The sequence below is a fragment of the Lissotriton vulgaris genome, chromosome 1_1 (genome assembly GCF_964263255.1).
Source record: "Lissotriton vulgaris chromosome 1_1, aLisVul1.2, whole genome shotgun sequence".
Lineage (NCBI taxonomy): Eukaryota > Metazoa > Chordata > Amphibia > Caudata > Salamandridae > Lissotriton > Lissotriton vulgaris.
Window position 1 is genome coordinate 44887059 of NC_141685.1, and position 18667 is coordinate 44905725.

Sequence of the window (18667 nt, forward strand, 5' to 3'; positions counted from 1 at the left end):
CAACTGAGGCACGAACAACGCTATGCAAACAACGCTGCAAGGTATGACTCTCATGGAGGGCCCATCTTCAGACACCTTGAGTGGAGGTTATACCAGTGAGAGTCAATCAGCAAAACATGAGCGAGATAGAGAAGGAAACTGAGGACTTGGTCACATCCTTAAGGGATGACACCACTACCCTGAAGCAATAGGTCAAAGAACTGCACACAACTACAGAGGTCCTGGGGCGAAACTTGAAGACTTTGAGGATCGCTCAAGATGAAATAAGATTCGTTTGCTAGTGGTCCTGGAAACAGCAAAGGGTCCAACAGCTGATGTCATTGTTGAGAGCATTATTCTCAAATTGTTACAACCCAGAGACTACTTCTTTGTTGAGTGGGCCCATAGGATCCCTGGTGCCCGTAGCAAACCGGCAGTGCCCTCGTTCATGATAATAGCCCGCATCTTGAACTTCAGAGATTGGGACTTGATTCTTCAGGCAGGTGCTGGGCTCCACCGGTCAAATTTGAAAAACACAGTCATTTATTTTTTACCTACACTTTACCCTCAGAGTCTAAAGACTCAGCTGCAACTTTGCAGAGGTGAAAACGGTTCTAAGGAAGTGAGATGTTAATTCCAGCACCGCTCAAACTGCTAGCAGAAGAAAAATCCTGGCACTTTGTGCCCCTGGAGATGGTTTGGGAGTGGCTCGAGGGCTCGAAGGTGCACGACTGAAGAACAACTCCAGACGACAGCAAAATGAATGTACCACCATAGACCGCAGAACGGAAAGCAACACTGCACGCAACAAAAGTTGGTCGATGCAACCACCCTAAACCCAGGAGATGGCGTCTCTGAGAGTGCAGTGGGACAGGTTTGACGGAGTTGGTTGACACTGATTACAATGCAGGCTATTCCCACCACAGTATAGCAATAACACATACAGCTCTTTGTGACTCAAAACAGCCATATTTAGAATGCTGCAGCAGTCAATAAACAGATGCCAGTCCCATTCTGATAAGGTAAGTAATTTCAGAGGGAAGGGCGGGTGGAGGACCTACTGGTGGGAACCACTGTGTCCTACTGTTTAAGTAATGGCTATGGGCGACAGGCACTCTGTAATGTTAGGGGGGTGGGCAGTTCCAAGTCCGCTATGCAAGGAGGCAGAGAGACTTTCTGTGTTTTACTGTGTTTTTTTGTTTTCTCTGATGATTTGCATAGGGAGAACATTGAGGTTTTGAGGCACTGACATCACACTTTGACACAAACGCACACTTGGTTCCCCTGCCCAATTTCTCGGCCCAGCCCACGGCCCTGCAGGGCAGCAGCCATCGCTGCCTTGTCCACACACCCAGATGGAGGGAAGGGTAGATAAACCAGATATCAAGCTGTTATCCTGTAAATGGCCTGGGCGTCACAATTAAAAGGAGTGTTATAGTGCAATACCACAAGTGGCAGTCCCTGATGTGGACCTTCTCCTGGTCTCACCTGAAGTGCAGCACTAACAAAGCTCTTGATAGAGGTGGTATAAATAGTGGCCACTGCTGCTTACACCACAGGCTCCAGAAGGGTTGGGATTCTGATAACAAAGTTGCTCCCATTTATCGTGCAAGGGGTCCGGCCGGATACCCATGGGCGGTATGTGGCACTCACTAGAGCGGAGAGGGGCAGACGATTAATATATGCTGGGACTATGTCCCGCCACGCCTCCATGGCACTTCGCTCCTTGATTTGGGTGCCTTCTGCTCTGACTACTGGACGGCATATTGATTATGGGGGGAGGGGTGACTTCAATCTGACAGTGTGTGAGGAACGCGATCAATGGCTACCCAGACAGGCAAGTTCCCCCCACCACCTGCTCTTTGACTTCCTTACAGCCCTAGGGTTGACTGACATTTGATGCACACACACAATCCCACGGAACAGCAGTTCACATTCCACTTGGGGGCACACAGCAGTCTCTCCCGTATAGACTATCTTTTGACCTTGACACAACATCTCCATTGTTTCTCAAAGGTCCGTCACCTGGCAAGAGAAATTACAGGTCATTGCCTCATATGGGTGATATTCGGCCTGGGTGGAAACACTGCAAGGCGAGCCATATCAATTAACCCCAAGTATCTTAAACTACCCCAGATCAGAAAGGTTGATAGATGCCACTAAGCATTACTTTGCTGAAAACGGGACATCAGTGGACTCCTCTCAGACCCTCTAGGAGGCGTATAGGGCGGTGATAAGGGAACAGGCCTTCTCCCTCATAGCAGGACACGAAAGGAAAAGAGGCCCAGCTTGAAACGCTGGAACATGAAATTCACACGCCAAAGAGGGACTTGGTTGTACAGGACAGTAGTAACACCAAACACACACTCCTTATGAATCCAAGGGAATACAGAGATGTGGCTACTGATGCCCCCGAATGAGTCATAGGACCTCACAGAGTTTACATGAGTCAGTAACAAAGTGGGCAAACTGTTGGCCTGGTTAGATAGGAGGGAATAGACGGGCCGCTGGGTACTGGAGGTGAGGACACCGGAGGATAACTTAGTAAAAGTAAAAAAAGTGTGGTAGACGCAGTTGGCGCCAATAACACACAGTTATACTCCCCTGCTGTGATAACCACAGGGAAGGAATCCTGAGATCTACTAGCCAACATCCATCTGCCAAGTTTCCCCACCTCAGATCGCGATCGCTGTGAGGAGGAAATAATGGAGGATGAAACTGCAAAAGCCATATGGGATTCGTCATCTGGCAAAGATGTAGGCCTTGACGGGATACCAATCGAGCTGCATAAATGAATCTATGATGTTACAACGCAAACAATTACAAAGCATGTCTTTACAATGCAGGTTTTACATCACAGCTATCTTTACAACGCATGCCATTACAATGCATTTGTAGAAACTGCCTTCACAACGCATTCTATTACAACGCATACCATTACAACGCATAATACTTTTAGGGTAACAGTGGGAAAAGTGTTGGATAGTGTAGGGGTAAAATTACTATTCCAATTCCAGTGAGTGCAACAGTAGGGTAAGTGTTGGAGGGTGCAGGGGTAAAAATTACTATTCCCATTCCAGTGAGTGCAACAGTAGGGTAAGTGTTGGATAGTGTAAGGGAAATAATTACTATTTCCATGTGCCCACAAACCCATTCCCACCCTAAAACAAAAAAAAACTCCATTACTTACCTTACAATGCAATGTATTGGCATGCTTTGTAATGGCATACGATGTAATGGCATGCGTTGTAATGGCATGCGTTGTAATGCCATGCGTTGTAGTGACATGCGTTGTAGTGACATGCGATGTAAATGCAGTTGCGTTGTAACACCCACGTTTTAAAGGTTGTAATGACTGCGTTGTAATGGGTGCTTCCCGTATAAACTGTTGGTTCAGGACATAGTCCCTCGTGTGCTCCAAATGTTCAAGGAGAGCCGCCAACGAGGCTCAGTGCCCAGAGGCCAGATGCTGGACACAATAGTGGGCATCTCAAAAGACAGGAACACTTCCCACGACTTAGCCTCATATAGGCCAATCTTGCTCCTTAGCACCAAAGCTAAGATCGTGGTTAAGGTCCTGGCTTCCAGACTCATCAAAATTATTAAGGACCTGGTCTACCCAGACCCGTCGGGCCTTATGCCGTATCATAGCACCTGCCCGGCTTTATGTGATAGATCCTGAGAACCCTTTGGAAAGAATAATGCAGAACCTTACCACTGCTGGCTGCTATTCAGGATATACAATAAACTGGTGAAAATCTCAAATATATAATCTGCAGAGTTGACTGCCAAAATTGCCCCGCGAAATAGACCCCACAGACTTCTATTCTCACACTTTATGTGACCACTGACCCGGACTCATTTTTTCCACAACAACCTGTCACCACCGATAGAGAGACAGACGAGGGATGTCCCACACTGGAGGTTTCTCCCACTATCACTCCCGAGCAGAGCAGCACTTTTTAAGATGATGTCCCGAACTTGTTTTCTTTGTCTTGAAAAACTAGCCATACGCTCTCCCTAATTTGTATTTTCAGAAAATCAAGAGCGAGGTTGGGCCATTGCTCTTAGACAGAGGCCCTGTGCAGATAGAGCAACGCAAATTGACAAAGGGATGGTATGACGGGGGACTGGCACTACCAAACATCCAGAAATATTATTGGGCGGTGCAGCTGACCTCTATTAATGAATGGTTTTTTCACTCCACATAGGAACTGGTCTTCCGGATGGATACAAAACGAACAATTGATGGACAGAATGTGGAACAATGTCAAACATTCCCTCCAGTACAGAGATCTAGGCCCAAATTCATAGTTTTTTAGCTTCCCACGCCATTCAGTTTAAACCCAGCCATATACAAATCAATCTTGATCCTGCGCCCAATGGGAACAGACCTGGACCTCCGTGGAAACAGGGATACTGGGACCGGATTTGTGTATCATCCCCATCAGCCAGGCTAGCTTGACTCCAGTGGCATGGAGACTGCGGGACCCATGTCTGGGGGTACCCGTCCCACTCGGGGTGACAAATGCAAAAAGAACAATTGATGGACAGAATGCAGAACAATGGCATACATTTGCCCCAGTACAGAGATCTGAGCATAAATCAATTTTTTTTGCTCACCATGCCATTCCAGTTTGGACCCAGCCATATGCAAATCAATCTTGACCCTGCAACCAATGGGAACAGTCAGGCTCGAACTGCCAGGCCCTCCCTGAACTGGAAACAAGCATCCTAGGACCGGTTTCGGGCTTTCAGCCCTCATCAGCCAGGATAGCTTGACTCCAGTGGCATGGATAGTGTGGGACCCACGTCTGGGCATACCTGGCCCACTCGAGGTGACAAATGCAAAACAAGCCTTGGCATAGCCCATAGGTCTCACTTTTGGGACCTTATAAGTATTTAGTTATGCAGCACAATATCCTTGGTGCAACAACATCAAGGTCCCAAAGGCGAGACCTATTGGCTATGTAAATGCTTGTTAATGTATGTTGAATATCTAATTAACTGTAGTACAATGTAAACAAGCATTGGTAAAAGCAGTAGGTTTCTCCTATCTGATTAGTAATTTTTTTTTAGAGTTTAAGCTTGGTGAGCAGTTCGGCAATATAATTTAAAGGAACTTTGAAAAAGCGTTATGACTTGTTTGAGAAAGGCAAATAATGAAAGGTAACGTGTGCAGTTTTATGCAGGGAAGAAGACTAGTTATCAGTGGTGTAAGTTACAAAGAAGAGACCACGAGCAGAAGAATGTGAAAGCGCTAAGTGTCTGTATGTCTTGCGTGACGTCATTCATTTCTGGCAGGCTTCACTTTCCCAGATCATTGGGAGTGCACTATGGCGCTGCGGGGACTGTACAGATCCGATTTGAATGCACTTTCTTTTCTTAAGTCACAAATGTATGAAACGGTTCAGAGTCTGGAAAGCACTATACAGCCCATTGCCCTGAATGTTTACCCTCAGTGTCCTGAATATGCACCCATGCTGGTGAGTCACCCTAGTTGCATCAGATCAAAAATCAACGACTATGGCTTTGTTGTTTAGAATATTGAAAATGCTTCACTTCTGAAATGATGAGACTGTGAAAGAACTATCAGGAGTCTCTTTGAATTGACATAAGGAGTGAAGGGTGGTACTGCTAGAGAGAGACCCGTCACACTTAAAGCCCTGCGTAGGACAATATGAAAGAAGCCTGTGAACAGATACAAATACTATTCCTCTGTAGAAAGTACGCATGTTTACCTGCTAATAAACACAAAGCATCATTTCTGAAATGATGAGACTGTGAAAGAACTATAAGGAGTCTCTTTGAATTGACATAAAGAGTGAAGGGTGGTCCTGCTAGATAGAGACCTGTCCCACTTAAAGCCCTGCGTAGGACAATATGAAAGAAGCATGTGAACAGATACAAATACTATTCCTCTGCAGTAAGTGCGCATGTTTACCTGCTAATAAACACAAAGCATCATTTCTGAAATGATGAGACTGTGAAAGAACTATAAGGAGTCTCTTTGAATTGACATGCATAGTGAAGGGTGGTCGTGCTAGATAGAGACCCGTCCCACTTAAAGCCCTGCGTATGACAATATGAAAGAAGCCTGTGAACAGATACAAAAACTATTCCTCTGTAGTGCTAATAAACACAAAGCATAATTTCTGAAATGATGAGACTGTGAAAGAACTATAAGGAGTCTCTTTGAATTGACATAAAGAGTGAAGGGTGGTCCTGCTAGATAGAGACCGACCCACTTAAAGCCCTGCGTATGACACTATGAAAGAAGCCTGTGAACAGATACAGATACTATTCCTCTGCAGAAAGTGCGCATGTTTACCTGCTAATAACCACAAAGCACCATTTCTTCACGGGTGCTTACATCACATGAAATGAATTCATGCCCTGAATCTCTGCTTTAAAAACAGACTTGTCAATGAAACCCATCGACTTGTAAACTTGGTACAGACACTATGGCTGCAGGTCATACTTTCTGTCATGACCACAAATGCTGCAGCCACACGGTAAACCACTGGCTTAGTAACCCTCCCTGTCAGAGGCTACTTGCGGCCTCGTTTATATTGTGCATGTGTCACCGAGCGCTCTCTGATTTGGAATCAAACCTTTTCTTCCTACCGGATTGCCTCCTCGGATATTATTTACTTCCGTTTCTCTTCAGCAGCGACGCAGAGGTTGTTGGTGGTTATTCGGAGTTAAGCGCAGCTGATTCAGGGCTGACACCATCTACGCTGGAGGGCAGTTTCCTGTTGATACAGTTAAACTATTCATTCTCCCCCCCCCCCCCCCACCAGCCTTGCAATGCAGTTTTCTTGCGCCCGTAGCGCAGAGGCTTTGTGGAGGAGATCGGATAATCCACAGGACTTCCCAGCAGACGACCTTGGGGGGCCCTTTGCTCACCGAGGACGGACGGTATCAGTGTGGAAACCCCCACAGAAAAACCAGCAACGAGACACAAAACCCATCCTGGAAATGTGCCCACCCCTGACGAAGTCATTACATTGGTGCTATTTATAAGATTAATTTAAATAGAAGGCAGCGGAAGACAACTTCCTTAAGAGCAGCTACGACGGGTATAAATACATCTACAGCAATGCAGCTGAATGAATGGATGAATGAACCTGCCATCACTGACCCGGAAGAGGAAAGTCCATTTCGCCTTTCACCAGCAGAAAAACACAAATTAATAAAACTACCAGAATGCTAGCCCCAGAACTCCCAGTGCATTATGGTATATGCAGTTCACTGTAATGTTTCATGGCATGCCACATTCACCAACAGAGAATAGTCCATTTGGTCTGTGGGTGCCTCATTTTCAAATGTCACTAGCTCCATTTTAGCAACGAGCGCACCCCCATGTTTCGTCAACTGCATTGAACCCACAGATTCCAGAGGCTCTTGACACAAAGAGCTGAACGCTGCAGGTTAGTCAAACCCCAACTGGCCAGACCTACACACTATGTCACAGCTGCGCATGAGCAGGACCGCGCGTCACAGGTGCGCAAGCGCAGGACCGCGCGTCACAGCTGCGCAAGCGCAGGACCGCGCATCACAGCTGCGCAAGCGCAGGACCGCGCGTCACAGCTGCGCATGTGCGGAGCGAAGATAGCAACTGAAATCGCCGAGTTAGGACCTAGTCCTGGACAGATCTCACTCAACCTGCGCAGAGGAAAGACACTTTCCCCCACATAGAGGAGCCAACCCGAGGCGCTTAAATATATCTCAGCATGTGCGGTGTGTTGTCCTCAGCGCATGCGCAGTTAGTCTAAGGGCTCTTTACCCCGCGCAGTGGGAACTCACCAGCGCATGCGCATTTAAACATGTTGTCCTCAGCGCATGCGCAGTTAGTCTAAGACCTCTTTACCCCGCGTGTGGAAAGTATTTTCTATCACCAGCGCATGCGCACTTGTTCATCCAAAGCCCTCTTTTAACCCGACCATAGCAGGGCCCACAGGACCCACATGAAACCCCAGGTGAGGTCAAGAGGCACAAAGATTGTCTGGTGCTGGCAGGGTCTCGAGCCTGCTGTCTGGGATTCATTTTGTTGTTGTCTGCATTGATCGATGATTATTTGTATCAAAAATGCTCATTGACCCTCATTGGTCATCCATTTCTATGTGACCCTTGAGTATATCCATTCGTATCCCTTCCCTATGTATATAGAGATAACTCTAATCACTAGTATATGCAGTAGACCGTTGTACTCTACCATTCCTATGTGACTCTTAGAGTATATCTGTTCGTATCCCTTCCCTATGTATATAGAGATAACTCTAATCACTAGTATATGCAGTAGACCGTTGTACTCTACCATTCCTATGTGACTCTTAGAGTATATCTGTTTGTATCCCTTCCCTATGTATATAGAGATAACTCTAATCACTAGTATATGCAGTAGACCGTTGTACTCTCTACCATTTCTATGTGACTCTTAGAGTATATCCATTCGTATCCCTTCCCTATGTATATAGAGATAACTCTAATCACTAGTATATGCAGTAGACCGTTGTACTCTCTGCCATTCCTATGTGACTCTTAGAGTATATCCATTCGTATCCCTTCCCTATGTATATAGAGATAACTCTAATCACTAGTATATGCAGTAGACCTTTGTACTCTCTACCATTCCTATGTGACTCTTAGAGTATATCCATCCGTATCCCTTCCCTGTGTATATAGAGATAACTCTAATCACTAGTATATGCAGTAGACCTTTGTACTCTCTACCATTCCTTTGTGACTCTTAGAGTATATCCATCCGTAGCCCTTCCCTGTGTATATAGAGATAACTCTAATCACTAGTATATGCAGTAGACCTTTGTACTTTCTACCATTCCTATGTGACACTTAGAGTATATCCATCCGTATCCCTTCCCTATGTATATAGAGATAACTCTAATCACTAGTATATGCAGTATACCTTTGTACTCTCTTCCATTCCTATGTGACTCTTAGAGTATATCCATCCGTATCCCTTCCCTATGTATATAGAGATAACTCTAATCACTAGTATATGCAGTAGACCTTTGTACTCTCTTCCATTCCTATGTGACTCTTAGAGTATGTCCATTCGTATCCCTTCTCTATGTATATAGAGATAACTCTAATCGCTAGTATATGCAGTAGACCTTTGTACTCTCTACCATTCCTGTGTGACTCTTAGAGTATATCCATTCGTATCCCTTCCCTATGTCTATAGAGATAACTCTAATCACTAGTATATGCAGTTGACCTTTGTACTCTCTTCCATTCCTATGTGACTCTTAGAGTATATCCATCCGTATCCCTTCCCTATGTATATAGAGATAACTCTAATCACTAGTATATGCAGTAGACCTTTGTACTCTCTACCATTCCTATGTGACTCTTAGAGTATATCCATTTGTATCCCTTCCCTATGTATATAGAGATAACTCTAATCACTAGTATGTGCAGTAGACCTTTGTACTCTACCATTCCTATGTGACTCTTAGAGTATATCCACTCGTATCCCTTCCCATGTATATAGAGATAACTCTAATCACTAGTATATGCAGTTGACCTTTGTACTCTCTTCCATTCCTATGTGACTCTTAGAGTATATCCATCTGTATCCCTTCCCTATGTATATAGAGATAACTCTAATCACTAGTATATGCAGTAGACCTTTGTACTCTCTACCATTGCTATGTGACTCTTAGAGTATATCCATCCGTATCCCTTCCCTATGTATATAGAGATAACTCTAATCACTAGTATATGCAGTAGACCTTTGTACTCTCTTCCATTCCTATGTGACTCTTAGAGTATATCCATCCGTATCCCTTCCCTATGTATATAGAGATAACTCTAATCACTAGTATATGCAGGGAATACTTTTCTAATTTAGATGAACAGGACTGACTGGGAACACCGGCCAAAAAAGTAATGTATGGCCAAGCTGCAATTAGCAAACTAGAGGTCCTTCAGTTCCAGCTGTGGCTTGTCAGGACCTGAATGATTCTATAGAAACCATGTCTTCCAACACTATTTTGCCCATTCCTCATAAAATAACCCGTCATAAAACAGGGAATATTGGGAGTAGATCTGGCAAACGTTGTACTACTTATGGTTTATCAATTTTAAGTTGGAATGTTGCAGGACTGGAAGCTAAGTTGTCGGACCCTGCATGGATTGAGATAATTAATGATGTGGATATTCTTATGTTTCAAGAAACATGGGCTGTAGGGAATCTGTATATTGAGGGATACCAATGTTTTAGCTTAACATCATCTAAACCCAGATTTGGTCGAGCAGTGGGTGGCTTATTCATTGGGATTAGAATTCTGGCAGGTGGTACAATCAGAGACCTGCAGATTGATAACCTTGTTAACCCCAACATCCAAATTCTCGAATACAAGTCAAAGTCAAAGACCACGATTTATTTAATCAATTTTTATAATAATGATTTTTATTGTGTACCGAACAAGAATTTTTTGGCATTATCCAAGGTTTTGAGTATATTTGAATGTTCTCCATCAGTAGACACTAAGACTGGTATTCTAATAGGGGGCGTTTTTAATGTGAAATTAACAGAGAACTATGGGTCTGATGATCCTATCTACCCTGACTTAGTAGATCGCAGGGGATCAGAATTGTTTAAAATATTAACCGAATTCGACCTTGCTGATGCTATGAGGGTAGGGTATAATATGAATTTCCCTTATGCCCCCACGTTTATCAGCAGGGATAGTAGTTCCATTATTGATTATGTATTCACGTCACCACTGCTAACAGACTGTATAGCAAAAACTTCTGTGGTGCAAACCTCCTTTAGTGATCATAATCCATTGCTGGTTATTTTACATTTTGCATCTAGTCCAATTTTTATGAATTTAAATGGGCCAAGGGATATCACACCCTCAATTGATGGTCTTCGATTAAAATGGAGGGGAATTGATTGTGGGGTCATTCTAGACAGTGTACAAACGACACACTCACATCTGATAAAATCTTGCCTGTCCCCTAGTGGAAATCATGACAAATTAATTGCAGATTTTGAAGTATTATGTCATACCATTAAAACCCTCCTGTCAGTCCCACTTCCCAAGGAACGCAAAGAGCCAAGGTGGTTTGACTCATCTTGCTCCTTGGCTAACAGAGAGTTAAGAAAGGCACTCTCTGCCAAACCAAGGTGCAAAGTTGTTGTTCAAGCCGCCAGGAAAAATTATAAAGAGAAAATATCGGTAAGGAAGGCTAACTTGCTGTCCGATCACTGGGACTCTTTGCTAATCAGTGCGAATTTGGGTGGCAGTGGCCCTTTTTGGTCCGCTGTCAGGAAAACGAGGGAAATGGGAAAAGAGCTCATCCAAATTAGCTGTAACATAACAAGCGCAGCATGGGAGAGCCACTTCTCCAAAATTTATGCAGCCCCTTCTGATGAGTATTTTCTCTCTAATTCAGGCCAATTGGATGGCTTATAGATTTTGGACCATGAAGTTAAAATAGCCATAAGAGAGAGTTTAGGAAACAAGGCGCCTGGACCAGATAGTCTCCCCATCGATATTATTAAACATAATGTCGACTTGTGGACACCTTTACTTCTCAACATCTTCAATAGTCTCCCACAAGCAGCCATGCCGGCTACTTGGGCTACTAGTATTATTGTCCCAATTTATAAAAAGGGAGACAGGTCAGATCCAGCGAACTATCGTCCTATCTCCCTTTTGGATAATACCCTAAAAATCCTAGGGCGTATAATTTACAACAGGGTATTGGAATGGGCGGTTGACACTGACTTTTTAGATCCCTGTCAGATGGGGTTTAGGAGTGGGGTAGGAACAGTGGAGCAATGTTTAAATTCGAAATTGATAATTGATAAATATTGCGTTGCCCGCTCATCTCCTACCTACCTCGCTTTTATGGATCTTTCATCCGCTTTTGATCTTGTGAACAGATCCAAGCTCTGGTCAATTCTCTCATCCAATGGTCTTGATGACACTCTCGTTAGATTTCTAGCCTATCTCCATACTGACCTGAAAGCACGGGTACGTATTGGGATGGGTGGAGAGGTCTCGGGAGCCATTGAGATAGGGAGGGGGGTGAGACAGGGGTGCGTTTTAGCACCCCTGTTGTTCATCATTTATATCAATGGTCTATCCAATTGTCTGAAAAAAGCCACTTCAGATGTCCCAATGATTCTAGGTAATCCCTTACCCGTGCTTTTATACGCAGACGATGCAGTGCTTATGGCCCGCACCCCTAATGCTCTTCGTCTGCTGGCACACAGCTTTGTAAATTTTATGGAGGGTCTGGACTTGAAGGTAAATTTCAAATAATCTTTTATTATGTCCTGTGGCCCGGGAAAAAGGAAACTCAACACAATTCGAATAGGCACAGATAAACTAGAATCTGTTCCTAAATTTCCCTACCTAGGGTTGGTTTTCGCTGCGAACAGCTCGTGGAGTGGGCATTTGGCCCACGCCACGAGCAAGTTCTCGAAAGCCAACAATTCTGTGTTGAGCCTCCCTCGCCCAAAGAAAATTGGTGCCACTAAGGCTATTTTAAAGATTTTTAAACTGCAGTGCTCACCTGTCGCTACGTATGGTGCAGAGGTATGGGGGTCGGGAAGCAGTACTTGTATTCAAAGAGAGGAAAATCGCTTTTGCAGAAAAGTGTTGGGTGCACCGATTTCCTCATCTGATTTTATTTGTCATAAAGAACTAAATCTTCCCTATATAAGCGATTTTATTAGAGCAAGACCAGCTCTTTTCTGGATTAGAATCTGGAGGAATGACGCTGCTGTCCTCACTCAAAATATCATTAAGGACTGCTTAAATTGCGAACATGGTATGAAGATTCCTTGGTTCATAGAAGTTTCTAAATCACTTAACGAAGTTGATAGAGGTACTTTGTTCACCGACCCAATGTCAATTGAACCAAAGGACAAAGCTGAGGTTCAAAATGCACTTTATGCACTTTACAGAAATGGTCGCACAGGAAGAGAATCCCAGAAATCAAGTGTTATGAAATATATAGGAAACGGACTGTGTAGGCAAATTTTCCCGCCCTATCTCTCCCTCCCTATGTCCAGCTGGGAGCGATCTCTATTGTTTCGTTTAAGGGCAGGAACTGTCAAATTTCTGCTGTCCTTTCCTATGGGGTATCGACATAGTGCTGATCTAACTCCATGTCCCTGTGATGGTGTGAGTACACAAGATGATCTGCATTTTTTATTTTTCTGCAAATTTTATCTGAGATTCATCAAATGGTTTTTAACTCCCTATTTTAAAAAAACACAGACCTCTCACACTCAAAGAATCTTATATAATGCTGCTTACTTTGGACACTGATGAACTGACCTTTCGCACTAGCACTTTTTTAAGATCAGCTATACGAGCGCGTAAGACGATGGAAAATCCCTGAAATTAGAAACTAGTCATAATGGTGTAACTATGGTTATAATATAATGAAATGAAATTTATTGTGTAGTTATTGTATGAATTTTTATGATATTATGGATTGTTTTTCTGTATAATTCTTTTTATTTTTCTGTATGTATTATATTTCATTGAATTATTGCTGTAATCGGTACTTTTATTAATTTTATGAAATTCGAATAAAGGTCTTTTGATCTTGAACATATAGAGATAACTCTAATCACTAGTATATGCAGCAGACCGTTGTGCTCTCTTCCATTCCTACGTGACTCTTAGAGTATATCCATCCGTATCCCTTCCCTATGTATATAGAGATAACTCTAATCACTAGTATATGCAGTAGACCTTTGTACTCTCTTCCATTCCTATGTGACTCTTAGAGTATATCCATTCGTATCCCTCCCTATGTATATAGAGATAACTCCAATCACTAGTAAATGCAGGAGACCTTTTTACTATCTTAGAGTATATCCACGTGTATCGCCTCCTTGTGTGACTTTACATCTTGTACATTTGCAATTTTTTCCGTGTGTATCCTTCTTTTGTAACGCATGTAATCCTAAGTCCTTATGTTTCTCAACTGGTGCTTATTCAAAGCGCTCTGACACCTTCGGGTAAAGTTTGCGCTATAGAAAATCGCATAAATAAATTGGTGGAGTTGGGTCACTCTTTTTTTCCCGCTGGGTCTGGGTACCTCAAGGTCTGTACTGCACAGCAGCTATACTGGGTCTCCTTGTGTCTGCTGAGTTGGGTCACTCTTTTGAAGGCCTCAGCAAACGTTGACATTTTTTCAGCCTGAAAACTCAGTGTGATGAGAAGATCGACTCGAATTCCGTTTTTGGCTTTCACCAGAGTAAAGGGGGGCAGCCCCGTCAATTGAAAGTGAAAGAACACACTCACAGTCAGCACCACCAACTGTGCCTCATTGCTACATAGTCCTGGGCCTGCATATCTAATGTGGATAAAAAAAAATATGTCTCAACCTCACTAGGGCCTCAGTAACCAGGTAGCGGTCAGCCAATGCCCATCAGGTAAACAAGCATGGGCATAGCCAGTAGGTCTCGCCTCTGGGACCTTATACGTGTTTAGTTATCCAGCACAATATCCTTGGGGCAACAACATCAACTGTTGCATGGCTAAACACTTATAAGGTCCCAACGGCGCAACCTATTGGCTATACCAATGCTTGTTTTCATTAGTTCCTGTTTGTGCCTTTCAGAGATGCAAGCTTCTGTTTCATCCTCCTGTCTAACTACTTCCATCTTTTGTTGATCTAGGTCACAGGTACTCACAAACATTTTCCCGGGGCCCGCAAAGTTTGGTCTATGGTGGGACCGAGGGCCGTACTGATGCCAGCGGGGTGTTAACTCTGGGTAGGGGAAACAAAGCATGTATATCTAGTGGCTGCCTTTAAGAATGAAGGTGTTCCTAAAGTTAAGGGCCTAGTTACCTCCTTTTTATGTCTCGTGGCGTTAACAGCGCGAAGCGCTGTCTCGCCAGAGACCTATTGTTAGCGACGCAGCTTTCCAGGAGACAGGACCTGGCCGCGTGCATCTCCTCTGCCGGAAGGCGATTTGAGCGGGCCACGCGCACAAAAACGCGCTCGCTGTGGCCAGCTCCTGTCTCCTGGAAAGCTCCACCACACACGCATGCGCACACACAGAGGCACACACACGCAAGCGCACATACACGCACGCACACATACAGAGACACCCTACTCCCCACGTCGCACACAGAGACACACACACGAGCACATCTACATGCACGCACACATACAGAGACACCCCCCACCCCCTCCCCCCGTCGCACACAGAGACACACACATGAGCGCACATACACGCATGTACACATATAGAAACACTCCTCCCCACCGTCGCACACATACACGAGCTTACCGACACCCCCCCTGCTGCCCCCCCCTACAAGTAAGGCCCACTTACCGGCACTCCGGACATCTGCAGCCTATGCGGGGCTCTCCCTCGGGCATAGGAGCCCCGCGTCACCACTGCTCCTCCAGGCACGCTTTCACCAGGTACACACACACCACGAGCCGTCAGTGCACACTTTCACCAGGCACACACAAACCACCAGCCGTCAGTGCACACTTCCACCAGGTACACACACACCACCAGCCATCAGTGCACGCTTCCACCAGGAACACACACCACCTGCCGTCAGTGCAGGTATCAGAGCGCTTTAAATCAGCATGCTTATAACAAGCAAGACTAGCACTCTATATTACTGCTAACTTTGCTTAGCATAAGCAACAGCTAACCATTCACAAACAATGTTTATATACCAATTGCAAATTAAAAAAAATAAAAATAATGCAAAGCATTGTCATTTACAATGCCAGTAACTCTAACTTTAATGCTGCGAGACCTATTGCATTGTAAATGCTTGTTCTAACTGCAATTAACCTTTAAATAAGTGTTTGCTGTATATGTACGTTTCTTTTTCATGTTAGTTCTGAGTCAAGTAAACAGCATCCCAGTGCTGCTGCTGCCGAGGGGCCCGCATGTAAAGACCTGGAGGGCTGGGGCTGCCCTTCCAGATGCTCACACCCTGCACATCTCAAGAAGCTGCCATGGCTTAACAAGAGAAACAGGAAGAATCAGAGAAACTGACACAGGTCAGACACACAGTACCAGAGAGTACTCAAGGACGCCTTGAGACCCTATGGGTATGTAGTGCGCTATATAAATCTCCTGACTTGACTTGACTAACTGAGAACTTGCTTGTTTGCACAGTCTCTTTAAGCCAGAGTATTTTGAATGATTGAATGTACCGCTTTTAAAATTACTCTGAACGCTTCTAAGACAATCGCATTTTAAATTTAAAGCTTTTTGAAACAAATGTTTTTTAAACTGAAATTGCATTGAATGCTTACTCACTGTGGGGAAGCCTGACTTACAACGAACAGTAGAACGGGAGCTGGGCAGGACCAGTGACCACAGCTGGAGGACTCGCCCTCGTGGGGAGCGAGGGACAGGTCAGCGCTCTAGTAGTTAAGCATAAGCCTACTTATGGTGCCCACAGCATGGACGCGCAGCGGCACGCTGCTGGCGCGCCTAAGGCTAGCCCGCCTGTTTCCGGACACGGTCTAGGGCAAGGAACCATGCCGGATTCGTCCCAGAAAACGGTAAGCTCATCACATATGATAGAGCATTATTACTCTCATTGAGATACTCGGGTAGAGCCCATTGTGGGATGATTCTAGCACCAACAAGCTTGATAGGGAAGAAGATGTCATGCTCTATCTGCCGGACTAAGTTTAACTCAGGCATGGTGATGGATGTGGTGGTTATGGACGTGGTGATGGTGGTGGACATGGTGGCGGTGGATGTGGTGGACATGGTGGTAGTGGACGTGGTAGGTGTGGTGGTGGTGGGCGTGGTAGTGGTGGACGTGTTTTGTACACAAATACAGTGCCATTTAATACAATTAAAAATGTGTCAATTCACATGAAGAATAATGACAACCTGTATTTTATTATTCTTCATGTGAATTGACACATTCTTAATTGTATTAAATGGCACTGTATTTGTGTACAAAAGTATTGTTTTATATCGAATAAATTGTACAATTTTCTTCATATTTTCTCAAAATTGTTTTGATCTTATTTTTCTATTTTTGTGTTTTATTAGAAATGTGGTTATGGCATTAATGGGTCTGTGAGTTATGAGTGGTCGCATTTTGCATTCCTTTTCATTTTTGGAAAAATAGGGACTTGTTTTTATTACTAGTCTCCTAAATACAACACATATTGCATTACAAATGCTATAGGTGTCACATTTGCGAAAGTTATAACTATTGGCATTGTAAATGACAAAGCTATTAATTTTGCTTTTTTCAAAACCAACACATAAATAAAAAAATTGTCATTTACAATACCAATAGCTCAGACTTTCCTAATGCGAGACCTATTGCATTGCAAATGCTTGTTTAAGTATTTGACACAATATTGAATTTATAACCTTTGTTTTTTATGGTCATGAGCCACCAGAATACTAAAAACGTGTCTTTTATTTTCAGGGTCAATTAAGTAATGGTCACCAGCTTGGAAGCTCTGTTCATTCTTCAGTATTTGTCATTGATCTCCACTTGTGGCTGGTTTGGGTCTGCCCCCTGCATCGTTCCCGATAACTCGCGCAGGTAAGGAGCTAGTAGCAGCAACATGATAACCCCATACTCGTCTGTAAGAAGTGCGCTCTGAGGCAGGAATCTGATCATTTTTGTGAAACAAGGAAGGGCCAATATCTGCTATGTACATTTGTTAAAATAAAACAGTCAAATCACAGTATACTGTTCCAGAGGTTCGTCCCAGAGACATTTTCTGTAACTGAATGCAGACACCCTAGAAATCATGTGCTTTTAAGACAAGTTGCGTTTACTCACCTGAAGGTGACATGTTTCATCATTGGGCTATACCCCTCACCAGGCCAGTGCTACAATGCCTGGCGGGCACCACTAGAGGGCACTCTGTCGGAGATCTTTTAATAAGTACGTTGGATGGGCATAGTAGGACAGAGGATGTTGTGTCATAAGATGTGAGATTGGTGAAGTCTGAATATAAGATCAACTATCGACCAGTTGCCGCAATATAGTTAATGTGATCTTCCTGGTCCATGTTGAGATTAAAAACAGTGGCAGAGAATTGAGGAACTAAGGGCGCCTATCACCTTCTTCCAAGAGGCCACCACTGCTGCTAGCCAGCTGTATTCAGCAGTGCCACCTGTGACCTGGAATCCTGCATTTAATCAATACCAAAGGTCGTCAATGCTTCTAGCCAACTCCGGTCACTGGTGCCACTCGCACCCCACCACCCTTGGGCCTGATATTCTTTTAGCCAGCTCCAGTCAGTAGTGGCCCTTGGACCTGTATGTAAGCCTACTAGCCAGCTCCTGTTAGTACTGGCCCCTGGGACCTGTTATCATCCTAGCCAACTTGAGTCATTAGTAGCACCTTGGGACTAGTGATCATACTAACCAGCTTCAGTCAGTATTGGCTCCCTGAGACCTAGCATCCTGCTAAGTAACTCCAGTCAGAAGTGACCCCTGTACCTTAAATCCTGCTAGTCTACAAAACCAGAGGTCAACTCTACTGCCAACCAGTTCCAGTCAATATTGACATGTATTGTTACCCTGCCTGTAATGAATACCAGAGGCCAGCATTGTTGCTAACCAGCTTCAGTCAGTATTGGCTCCCTGAGACCTAATATCCTGCTAAGTAACTCCAGTCAGTAGTGACCCCTGTACCTTAATTCCTGCTAATATTCAAAA

General features: G+C 44.2%; 1 long non-coding RNA gene across 2 annotated transcripts in view; it reads left to right on the forward strand.

Annotated features, from left to right (window-relative positions):
• Positions 1-18667, forward strand: part of LOC147737146 (uncharacterized) — a 113284-nt gene that overhangs the window by 45114 nt on the left and 49503 nt on the right. The window contains exons 1-3 of one of the 2 annotated variants that reach the window (XR_015310144.1): positions 7897-7961; positions 15853-16068; positions 17421-17540. This is a non-coding gene — a long non-coding RNA (uncharacterized LOC147737146). Of the gene's footprint in view, positions 1-7896; positions 7962-15852; positions 16069-17420; positions 17541-18667 lie in introns of those variants that run through there. The other variant, XR_015310145.1, reaches the window with a different exon arrangement.